This window comes from Pinus tabuliformis, chromosome 8 (assembly GCF_031772625.1).
Source record: "Pinus tabuliformis cultivar Carrire ecotype Pingquan chromosome 8, CPIR1, whole genome shotgun sequence".
In the NCBI taxonomy this organism is placed as follows: Eukaryota; Viridiplantae; Streptophyta; class Pinopsida; order Pinales; family Pinaceae; genus Pinus; species Pinus tabuliformis.
The window spans coordinates 798,918,995-798,921,811 of NC_142294.1; the positions used below are offsets into that span (position 1 = coordinate 798,918,995).

Here is a 2,817-nt window from a genome sequence, read left to right on the forward strand (position 1 = left end):
TGTCCAAGAACTCACATGCTCTGTGACAAACTACATTATAGAAAAGAAGGCCTAGGGTGGCAAGGAAGAATACCATTTATGAGTTGTGGAATTAGACAAGGAGCCACATATGCAAGTATCATAACCTTGCAAAATAATCATGGCCACCCTTAATGATGAGCATAACAAAATTAAGATAGGAAATCATCAATATCACATCATGCAACTCATAAAAATCGACAGTCTAAGAATCATCACAACATTAAAAATCAAATTGGCACACCAACAAGTTCAGGGATTCAAATATGAGAATTATTGTTCGTAGTAGTGGTGATAAATATTTATCTCAAAATATGACTAAGAAACTAATCCAAATATTGCAACTCTCCACCCAACCATAAACGTGCTACAACTAGATTTATTGTGCATCTATCACCCCTGAGCCAGATTCCAGGGCTCATGAAAGTTGCACAAGAGACCAAACCAATCTGCCAATGGACTAGGAATTCTAAAGGTCTAATCTTCCTCCATCCTGAATAATTTACCACAATGGTTCCACCCTCAAAGGAAATCCAAAACCCACTGTCACAACAATGAAACAAGCAATGGGACTAGGAATCTTCCTCATGCTTATCATACTCTAGAACCCACTGTCACAAAAATGGAACACCCAAGGAGACTAGGAATATTCCTCATGCTTATCACACCCATAATATAGTACATGTATGTTTAATCTATGTTGTAGTACTTGGTCAACAACATAAGTATCGAGGGATAATTAGGATTAAACTATGTGAATATATATTTTTTGAAGGCTTATGTAGTACTCATTCAATAACAAAAGTACTGAGGAATAATTAGGCTTAAGCTCTATGACTATATATTTGTTGAAGGCTTCTAACATATATAGGTGGGATATATAAGACTTCCGAGAGGAGCAATGAAATGGATTTCCTTCCTATTTCTTGTAGTTTTGTAATTGATTATCATGAGTGGAGTTGGAGGCCAGATATTTTCATGCGAATTGTTGGCATTTTTGTATTGTAGCTTGCACCATCTTCACGGTGATCATGGTAATGCTCATTCTCAACTTCAAGGTGTATTATCTTCTTGTAATCCTTATTTCTAAATTCATGGAGACCCTTATGTGTCTTTTGTCTCTTGTAATATAAGGAGCCATGTCGAATTCAAGGTCACATATATATATATATATATATATATATATATATATATATATATATAGTCACACACATATATATGTATATATATATATGTGTGTGACTATATATATATATATATATATATATATATATATATATATATATATATATATATATATATATATATTCTCTCACATATATAATAGGTATTGGTGACACCCTTCCCTGGCCTAGACTGAGGTCTCTCATTAAGAAAAAAACACTTAGGCACCTATGATGATATCTTTCTATATGCATGTTATATCCAGTATCTTCTAAATTTCTGAAACTCAAATAGCGTTGTGATACTAAGATCTTTGTATCTCAACGATTGGATGATCTCTGTGATGTTCCAGAGAGTAGGTGCACAACCCACCTGACATGCAATTAAGGAAATACATGTTACATTCACTCTTGTTTGAATCCCCATGAATTTTACAGGTAACAAATAAGCTTATTTCCAGAAGTGGATTCAACCATGGAGGACCTATCTTTTTACCCTCCATGTTAGCACCCTTCAAACCATGAATATTGATCTCTTATATTTTAGAAGAGAATCTCTAGATTGAGCTTCAATAGCCAACTTTCTTGTGTTAATGGTATGTGAAAAATTATCTAATCTTCTCTAGGATTCCTCCTTTGCAACTCAATTCTTCCTGCCCTATAATTTCTTCCTTCCTCCTGCATATGAATCTACAGTAGTGCCAAGACTTTTCTATGTACTCAATTCATCTTTCTCTCGGTTGTTGTGTCCATACTTGCTAAAATATTGTAAACCAATTAGATTGATCTACCCAGTACCTTGCTTCCATATTTTATTTTATTTGTGTTATCTTTTTCATCCTTGTTTTGTGTCTACCTATCAGGAGCTTGCAAGCCAATCACCATGGTGTCATCTAGTCCTTTGTCTCTTTCTTTCCACCTGCCACCCTCGATGGTTGTAAAGGGAAACAAGATATATCCCAAGAAGTAATCCTCCTCAACCCTGAAATTAGTGTCCCTTTGGCTTAGCCCGTGTTTAATTTATTTTATTTATAATAAATATTAAAGGAAATCGGGGTTTTCACAAACCCCTCCCCCTTATGGGAACATCTTCCTCAATTTTTAATTTCCATATACAATATAAAAATAAAAGCTTTAACAACTAAACACAACTAATACGGAACTTTATATATACAACTCATTTCATCTTTCACAACATATATTATATGCACAGTGTCTTACCTAGCCACTCAATAACCATTTATTTATTAATCCATCCATCTCCCAATGGCCCTTTTTGTAGTATTTTGATGCTTTAGATTTTTTCAATCCAACCTATATTTTTTCACTTTCTCTAGGGCATTTCCAACCTTCAATGTCTAATGTGTTATCCTTGCACTCCTTGTTCCTTTAGCGAACAATTATTGGCTCATTGTTTCTTAGCACACCCCTAATGTTCTTCTGATTTAAAATAACTATGCTCATACCAAAAACCAATTTATTCTCTAGTGTTCCCTTCTTTTCTCCCCATTACCTTGGGCTATCTAGTCACACCCTTCCATGTAGTCCCCTACCTTCAAAGTTCAGGAATCCCCTTCTCTACTTCCCATTCCCTCGAGCAATCCATTATTGTCAAGGCTTACTCACATTGGAAGGA

At 34.8% G+C, this 2,817-nt stretch overlaps 1 pseudogene; it reads right to left on the minus strand.

Annotated features, from left to right (window-relative positions):
• Nucleotides 1–876: 876 nt before the first annotated feature.
• Nucleotides 877–1,684, minus strand: LOC149237978 (uncharacterized; annotated as a pseudogene).
• Nucleotides 1,685–2,817: the final 1,133 nt, after the last annotated feature.